This window comes from Fukomys damarensis, unplaced genomic scaffold (assembly GCF_012274545.1).
Source record: "Fukomys damarensis isolate Sample0158 unplaced genomic scaffold, DMR_v1.0_HiC HiC_scaffold_14, whole genome shotgun sequence".
Classification (NCBI taxonomy): domain Eukaryota; kingdom Metazoa; phylum Chordata; class Mammalia; order Rodentia; family Bathyergidae; genus Fukomys; species Fukomys damarensis.
The window spans coordinates 4,524,292-4,533,280 of NW_022900926.1; positions in this window are offsets into that span (position 1 = coordinate 4,524,292).

The following is an 8,989-nucleotide window of genomic DNA, read 5'->3' on the forward strand; positions in this document are numbered from 1 at the left end:
ATATTGCAAAGATTTCTCAACTGTGTTTTTGTTTTGGAGGGGCTGAGCATTGTTCTCAGGACCTTGCACATGCTAGGTGAGTTCTTTATCCACCGAGCTACTCCTAGCCATGAAAATCTGAAATGGAATTCTTTTCTTCAGTAATTTTATATTTGATGGATTTTTACAGCCATACTAAGTTGCTGTTGTTAGACTAAGTGGGAAATAATGACACCAGCATTTTGTCTCTCGTATGCTACCTTGAATATAAATCAAACTCTTTTCTATTTCTTTACAAGTTGTGTCCCAGCAAACTCACAGCTATCTTTGCTGTCCTGTTTTGTATCTTCTAGAGGATTATAGGATTAGAAGATAAAAAGAGGATATGATTTTCAGTAATTAGTGTTCTAGTGATCAACAGTTTTAAAACTCCAGTAGGAGAAAACTGCTACTAACAGAATAATGATGCTATTTTCTTAGTATGCTTTTCCACGGTGTGAACTGCTCAGACCTTTTCCCATAGGAGCGACAGGCACACACCTTGCTATGGCTCTGTGTGGGGAAGTGTCTGCAGTAGCTGTGCCTCTCAGACTTTGCACCAAGCAGTGTAGAGATGGACAGCCAACATTACGGCCACACAGACTGTCACTTTTCCAGAGTATGGTGTTCAGGCCTGTGTGTCACAAATGCTTTTCCATCTGGTAGTCAACACCAGAGACTACAGTCTCTTGAAATGAAGAAATACTTGTGTAATGCAAAGTGTGGAAAATTGAGGGTCTCTTGCGGCCTCTTGAGGATATATTCTCCCTTAAATTGTGATTATGGTGGCTCCAGGAGCTCTGTTGAGGAAAGGAAGATGTAATGGAGCCGTAAAAGCTCTTCAGGGTGCTGCTGATGCCACGTACTTGTATGGAGGGGTTAAGTAGCCATGGGGCTCAGTCGCAGAGACTCTTGGCAGGACCTGGGACCTCGCTACATGTGCCAGCAGCCAGGGTGTGGACTCTAGTGCCCAGAAGAGCGGGACGACCCCCGAAGTCAGCTCCTGGAGACTTGGTCTGCTGATGACTGGGGCCGGATTTCAGAGACAACCCTGTGGTCCAGCCACAGAGAGAGCAGCCAGAACGAGCAACACGGAGGCACAAATGACTTCTGGGTATAAGTGCGGGGCACGCAGTGGGCGGGGTGCTCCTGCTGGCCAGAGCACATGGTTCTGAGGGGCTGTAACACAGATGCGGTACAGATGCTGTACAGATGTGGGAGGGAAGGCACTGCTGGGCACCCAAGAGCTTCCATGGTCTATGAGAACTCAGACTTGAAATGGAGATGGAAATGCTTGGTAGCATATGTTAGGTAACGCAAGGGCTCCTGACTGGCGCCCTGCTCACACTTTGGAGTCCTGTGCAGTGAGACGGAAGTCAGGCCATCTGAGGCTGAACACGGTGTGTGGTTTGCCACAATTACCACCCTCCCTTGGCCGTGTGCAGGCTGCTGGTCCTTAATGACGCTTGAATTCGGGAACTTGGATTACACCTTGGTTTTGTTTGGATTGATCTGAGCAGTGAACAGGGACTGGAATCTTGCAGTGCACCCGGCTTTGGATTCAGCCTTGAGGAGCTGGGTCCAGGGAAGGCACAGACATGAGGCAGCTGCTGAGGCTGCGGAAGAGAGAGCTGTCATTGAAAGCACTGCTATGAAAGGCGTCTAATTATGCAGGCACAGAGGCTGCCCTCACATTGGTGGAGTCGGGCCAGTAGCTCTTAATTATAGGGAGCTGACAGACACGTTGCTCAGGTGGTCAGGTGTGGAGCATCTGTGAAATTTACTCCCCGGACCTACAGGGCCACAGCTTTGGATGTTTTTCCATTTACAAATAGAACTGAGAGTGAGATTCGGGTTATGTCCTTATAGCTCACTGTCCATTTCCTGATATACTGTTCTGAGTGGAGCAATATTGGATAGAATAAATGTTCCAGGGGCTGCAGAAATCCTGTAGGCCCAACTTCTCTTTGGTTTCATGACACGGTGTCCTCTGGAGTGGTATTTTCTAAAATTTGAGAAAACCTATTCTGGATAGTTGAGAAAAACTCAGCTGCTTCTAAAGGGATGCTGAAAGGGTTACTTTTGGTTCAGCATCAGTTTGAAGAGCCATGATATCCCCAGTAGCAGTCACTATTTTAAAGCATCCCCTCTGAGCCTTTATAGGTCTATACCTATCTAAAACTTGAAAATGTGACCATAAAATGCAATCCTACAAGTGAGGCTTTAGGAAAATAAACCTGTAATAGTTCAATTAATTTACTGGTAGAGTCTTTCATAGTGAGGGGTTAAAAAGAGAAGAGGGTGTCTATGTCATAATTGATACTTCATAAATATTAGGTGAAAGAACAAATCAATTCATAAAGGACTGAAATTTCTAATGGCATCTTTAAACAACGTCTTTTCAGTCTTTTTCAAATTTCATGTGAAGCTTCAATTCATGACATCAGAATTATTTGTGTATTACTGAGAGTGTACCTTAATAATCCATTTTTTTCATACCCAACTGGATACTCTGAATCTTTCTCCTACCAGAGAACCCCCCTAATAAACCAGAAGAGTAATAGCTTCAGGAACACACTTGACTATCTGTACTAGAGCCAGAAAATGAAATCTAATGGGAAAACTCTCAGAACTTCCAGGCCTGAATGGAAGTATACAAAGAATCCTACCATCTAGAATATATATAGTCCAAAGCAAAAGTCCTCAAGATTATGAAATATTTCACTTTTGTGTTGGGTGTATTATTTCAGCTTAAAAAGTTTAAACATATCTGCATCTTTTTTTAACTTCCTAAATTTTCATTTTAGTTTTCTTTTGCTTTTTCCCCATTAGTGGTCTTTCTGAGCATTTATTAGAGGCTGGGAGTCAGGGCTGTAGCACAGGGCAGGTACACATATAGTTTCTGTGTGTTTGTACTGGAAAGTTCACTTCCGTTGCTTGTGAAGTTTAGCTACATCCTCCCCACTAAAGTTAGGTTCTGTTAGGTAACCATGAGCAGATACTATGCAAAATAAGACTGTCAATATTTTTGCGAACAAAATCTCTCCTCGGGAAATGGAAAGGACTGACTGGAGTTTGAGCAGTTGGTGTGGAAGTCGGCTCCAAACGAAATCACACGCCTCAGAAGGAGAGCAGTGAAGCGGAGCTGGGTTCGTTCTGATCTACTGATGAGGCGTCGCTGCCAGGGTGACTCTAGAAAATTCAGCAGAACAGCAGCTCTCCACATGCTCCTCCCTTGGCGTGTCTGCATGCTGCTTTCCTGTGGACTCACTGTTACTCTCGTGTTACTTGTGCCCAGCTGCTGCCCTGTGGGGAAGAAGCACGCAGGGGCCGACTGTAAAGCTGGTGCTCACATGTGTTCGTCCACACCTTCTTCACTTTTTACACATGCACGCACACACACACACACACACACACCCACACACCACTAGGGTGTATTTTTCATTGAGGGATTCCTTGACAGATATTTTAATCTAGTCTCACCTGAATAGCCCTGTAGGATTTAACACATTGAATTAGAGACCCAACAGAGTGGTATCTTTCTGAGAAGCCTTTAGTGAAAGTGTAATGAAATGTTGTGAAATATTTTTATATAATATGCATTATAATTTTAAATACAACTTGCCAGATTGATAAGATTTCATGCAACCACATCACTGATTACGTTTGCTTCTCTGAAAGGAGAGCAGTGCAATTTGCAGTGCACTCACAGGCTGCCTGGGAAATACTTGTATCACAAGGGAAAAAAATCAGATAATTTGCTGTTACTGGTTACTGTCAAAGCGCGATATTATGGTAACTAAACTAACATAAAGGAGAATTTGCCAGCAACTTCTTCAACACCTGTTTTATGCAGTACATCCCACTTTGCCCTTTTATCTTACCTGTAATACTACTTAGATATGAAAGGATGAAAGGCAAGAAAACTGAAGTAAACGGTGGAGGCAAAAACTCGAACATTTACCGTGACAGTAGGAATGGTGAACAATTTCCGCCGCAGGAAGATTTCCAGGTTCCATGTTTTTAAGGCTCCCGGATCAGGAGATCGTTAGCTACAAACCTTCTCATTGCAAAAGAGCAAGATGGTAGGTGACACCTGGGGTGGGCCCGTGGATTAGAAGCCTGGTCTTTAAGGGCCAGAGGGTAGTGGAGCTGAGAGGATGCAGCGGCCAGGCTGTAACAGGGCGACACGCGGGACCCCTGCACTGACTGAAATGCTCCTCTGGGGGCGCCCACGTCCTGCAGCCTCCTTAAAACGGGCCAAGGACAGGTCCTGGGCTAAGGTACACGCGGTGTCTTTGCCGTCTTTCATAAAACGTATGCGAGCCTACAATTCTCTCAAAACAAAAAGTGATGCAAGCATTCTCAGTTTTAGATTTTTAGTCACACATGAAATCTATCAATTTTTCCTATGCTCTTTGGACCATCTATCACTTGTTTGTGAGAAATACCTTCACGTGATTAAAAAAAAAAAGAGCATTTGAGAAATCAACACTAATGGGAGATTTAGAAACGTGTTCCGATTCTCAGGTACAACTTCTGGGAACCTGGGTTGCAGTGTTGCTGTTGCTGCTGTTGCGAAGCCTTAATCCCTTCCCCTCTACTTATCTCTTAATTACCTTGGCTTAGAGTCAGGAGAGTTCGTTCCTCGCAGTCCCGAGGGCCACATGCTTGGAGATTCAGTCTGGTCAGGAGCTCAGCCAGCCTCAGGGAGTCCTTCGGGGCCAGCGGGCCCCACGCCTCTGCTGCCCCACCTTCTCCTGCTGCCTCACTGTGCACCCCAGGCCTCACCGCCCAGTACTGCCCCACGAAGGATCGGGTCTCAGCGCAGGAACGTCGGCGGGGCACGCACGCTCAGGCCGCTGCCAGCGGTCAGGGGCTGCAGCGCAGGTCTCGATGACCTCGTTTTAACCCGGAGACTGGTGCCCGGTTATCAGCAGGTGCTGGAGTCCGGGGCGACTGGCGGGAGTCAACATCGACGCTCTCTGGAGGAAGATAATGTCATCCGAGGCTTCAGTTTTTCTCGGTAGTTCTGCAAGAGGAAGGACAAGGGCAGTAGTGACATTTCTGTCAGCGAAGGGCTGCTTCTCTGACGCGGGCCGCATGCGGCCATAAGGAGTAGACACATCCCTGTTACTAAGGACGCAGCCGTCTAACACCACAGTCAGCTTCATGGCTCTTGTGTTCGTCATGGTGCTGGTAGAAGCAGATTACTGCCCCGACAGTCATGGGAGAGCGAGATGTGAATGGCCATGAGCTCTGTGCTTGATAAAGATCGTGTGACTGCGCTACCAGCTTCCGTATTTGATACACATTCGTGGTGTGGAGACGGCACATGCGTAGAACACATCTCCCTCAATTTTTCACTGTTTCTCCCTCCCCTTTCCCCCATCTCTTGCTCCTCTTCCTATTTGAGAAAGATCTATCTGCCTACTTCCTTTTGTTATTTATTTGTTTATTTAGAGACAGGGTCTCACTATGTAGTTGAGACTGACCTGGAACTCACTATGTAGTCCAGGCTGGTCTCACACTCAGAGCAATCCTTCTGCCTCAGCCTCCTGAGTGCTGGGGTTACAGGCCTGCGCCACCATGCCCTGCTCTTACTTCTTTTTATCTATCTTTAATTCATGTTTTAATCATTGCTGTAGCATATACTGCTTCTACACACACACACACACACACACACACAAACACGGCCTCAGACAGGGATTCCAGAGAAAGGCACTGCTGGCTCAGGAGGTAGCTGGTTCTTATGTGTTACTTCCCCTGCAGACCTTCAGGGAGACAAGATATAAAGGAGGAAACCAGTGACACTGAAGGCCCTGATCAGGGTAGGCTTGGGATAACGTGTCTTACTAAAAAGTAAGAAAAAAAGTCAAAGAATGTAAAACATGAAAAGGCCTGTAGGATATAAAGAATGAAAATATTTGTTAAAATTTTAAGAAAGAATGACTATGACAACGCTTAGCTGAAAGCAACAACTCATTTCAACGCTTAGCTGAAAGCAGCCACACAAAAGCAATGGATCATGGAGACCGAGGAGGGAACAAGGAACAAGGAACAAGGACAGACTATGTGGGTAAATGGAGAGCAGTGGCTTCCAGCTTCGGTTAGATTAGAATCCCAGCAAGGCTGGCCAGGAAATTGCACATTGCTCTGCCTGACTAGGTTGGGTGTGGGGTTTGCATTTCTTGTACATCACCGGGGGATATTAGGGTTCACACTTTGCAGACCACTGAAGAACGGTGGGTGTATGAAACTATGTAGGGTTTAAAATTTATACTGAATTAAAATCCATGCAGATGTGAGTGGTTACGTTGTGGAGATGGTTGCCCCTCTGCCCAGTAGAACAAAACAAGGTAGCCTTAAATGGTACTGCATTATTCAGATATTCATAAAGAAAAAATAGTTGATGTTTTTCTTATATTGTGAACTAAAGGCAGCCCTGAGTGTACTGCATTCTACATGTGAAAAGGAAAAGCAATAACACTTCCAGAAGGCGTGTTAGAGAGTGTCAGAGTAATTGTGGAATACTTTTTAAACGGGGCCCCCAACACACTTCTCAGAGGTAAAATTTGAACTACATTAAAATTTACAGTTAAAGAAAAGACAGACCAAAGACTTGGGGATGCCATGCACAGCACATGCCCTGACGGAGGCTCCTGCTCATGAAAGCAATCTCCCGTGTGTCAGTCCTAAAACAGTCACCACGTTTCCTCTTCTTCCTACACCTGTAGGCACCAAGAGGTGATGTAGAAGAACATTCGCATGTCACAATTCACAGCAGCCTTGAACCGAAGAGGGCAGATTCCCCACCTGAAGCTCCGTGGGAAAGCACACGGCAGGCTGTGCATAAAACGCCCCTCTGCATCGTCACCAAATGGAATGAGTGGGTGACTCTCAGCACTAGTGCAGAAGGAAAGGCACTGATGATGACAGCATGTGTGACAATGGCACAGCACCCGTGGGAGTCAGAAACAGGTACCTGGGAGGATTACCTTGGAAACAAAGGTATGAAGCTTCACAGTGGGAAAGAAAGGGGCCGTAGCAGATGAGTAGCAATGGTCTTTCTGGTTACTGACAGGGTTGTGTTCCTTAACCTGCTGGGGTATTTAAACAGGAGTTTAGCTGTGATCTATAAAAGAGCTGTTTGTGCCCTTTCTGTATATGCATGTTTCATTCAACAGTAAGTGGGCTAAAATGTTTTTAAGCACAACTTCTTACTCTATCCATTTGAAATATAGTAGTAAGCTACATTTTCCTTTCCAAGTGCTTAAAAATACCTGACATCCTTGGTTGAATTATTTTCCCAGTAATACTTCAATTAATCCTTTAGTTGTATTAATTTATTCTCACATTCTGGTTCTTACATTACTCTGCATTCATTGAGCAAAGTGAATTAATATTTATTGGAAATCACATGTGCTGATCTCGTTGGGATAAACACCTTATGCTATTTATAGATGGCTCTGTATATTTATTTTGGTTTCAGCACTGATTTCACGTGTACAAGTAGAAAGGGACTAATTCTATAACCATCAAATAAAGCACCTAATAGTTTGTAAATATAACAAAACTATTCTTACATCTGCTTAACAGATCTACTCCCAAGATCCTACTATAAGAAACAGGCTACTTACAGAATACATTGGTATATCAAAGTAAGCCTATTAAACTAATTCTGTTACTGATAGTCAATATTGAAATTGTTACAACTAATACCAACACATTGATCTGTCAAATTACAGTCTAAGAGTTTGATCTCAGAGCAGGCAGGAGGAGCACCCTTGCACTGTAGGAAACGTATAGGTGGCTTGGATATTAAAGTTTTAGGGGGAGGACATGTGTGGAGTCGGTGCGACTGCGAGGCTCTCTACGGGGTCCCAGGGCCTCTCTCCCGCGGGCGAGGGATGGACACACACCTCGTCCGCACCTCTGTGGTTCTTCCACCTTCCCAGTTTACAGTGTGAATCCCTCAAGAGTAATGACTCTGTGGGGGTAACGTAGCCCCTTATTCTGAGCCCACATTACTTTTCCTTTTGTTGATAAAATGGTCTGGGCCGATACAACGGTGAATGCCTGTTAGGGTTTGTATCTGCTGCTCTCGAGGGCCCCTTGGGCTCTGGGTGTCAGGAGGAGCCTGGTCGGAGAGGCCTCGGCGGCTGCGGCCTCGGAGGTTCATCTGCTCCTGTCCTGTCCTCACTCTCTGGCTTCCGGGAACCACGATGGGGACAGCTTTCCCTCCCGTGCCCTCGGCCAGGCTGCTTTTTCTTGGGCTCAGAGACCGTGGCCTGAAATGGGAGCCAAAATAAACTTCTGTAAGTTCTGGGTGTCAAGTACTGCATCCAAGAGCGGAGGAGCCGAATACGACGTTCTCCTCTTCCGTCTTCTTCCTCTTTGTGGTCTTCTATCGCCTTCCCCCGTTCCCCTCTCGTCTCCCTCCTTCTTCCTCTTCTCTCTTCTTTTTTGTGGTCAACACCATGCCCACGAGAATGAGCAACGCGTGTGCCTGTAATCGGAACGTTCCCAACTTCGCCCCAGCCTGGCGAAGCTCTCTTCTGTTCAAGACGCCTCCACCCGGAATCCGGGACCGCGCCCCGCGGACACGGAGGTCAGTGAGCATTTTGCCCTGAGTTAACTTGAACTCACGACCTCACGCTATAGTTTTTGGGGCCCGAGTTACTCTTAGTGGCAACACATGTGCTTTGGAAACAGAAAAGTTCTTTCTCTTAAACCCGTTCACTGACATTTTAAACTCAAAGCCGGCTGGTGACCCCAGTGCACCGGCGATCTAACTGAAGGAGGACCCGGGGTCCCCTCCACACTGGCTTTCGTAGGAGATGACAAACAGTCCGAGGCCCTGTTTCTTCCTCTGCCAAAGGTGTTATTATTTCGTCCCCGTTTTCGTTTATATCCTGTTCTGCGGAAATTTAGCAGGAAGAGGTAGGATGGAAAATCTGCTCTTCCAAGT